The following is a 589-nucleotide window of genomic DNA, read 5'->3' on the forward strand; positions in this document are numbered from 1 at the left end:
CAGTGAAAGCAGCAGGTGAGTACTGAAATAGGGAGTTTTATTTTAGCAAGGTTTGAACGTGTTGTTTTCAAACGCAGAAGCAGTCATTTTTAGTAGTTTTCAGTTGCCATAACTCAGATAGACTCCCTAAACACACACGTCTATGAACTACTAGTTGTCAATAAAATTAAATATTGATATTGTGTCTCAACTCAAAAAACTGTTGAAAAAGTCGAAGAAATGGATGGGGAAATGTTGGGAGACACACCCAACCCTCCACCCCAGCGTCCGTCTCCGCCTCCTCCTCCTCCTCCCAATGAGCTGAGATTTGACACCCACCCTCAGCCAGTGGATGGAGGATATGGTGGGTGCATCCCCCTGGGAGCAGCTCCGCGCTCCGAGACAATGAGACAGTGAGACAATGTTGACAATGTAATATGTGATAAATACAACAGAAATTGTGATGTTTTTGAAATGAAATGTGATTCTATTCGACATCGGTACCAAAAATGTGCCTCAATGCAAGTTTAAGAAGCAGCATCTGGTTTTGAAGGAATGTTATCGAGTCTCTGACGTGACTGATCTGTGTTTTTGTGCGTTTGTGTTGCAG

The sequence above is a fragment of the Seriola lalandi genome, unplaced genomic scaffold (genome assembly GCF_002814215.2).
Source record: "Seriola lalandi dorsalis isolate HSWRI2012SDOR001 ecotype SW California unplaced genomic scaffold, Sedor1 jcf7180002054979, whole genome shotgun sequence".
NCBI classification, from domain to species: Eukaryota; Metazoa; Chordata; class Actinopteri; order Carangiformes; family Carangidae; genus Seriola; species Seriola lalandi.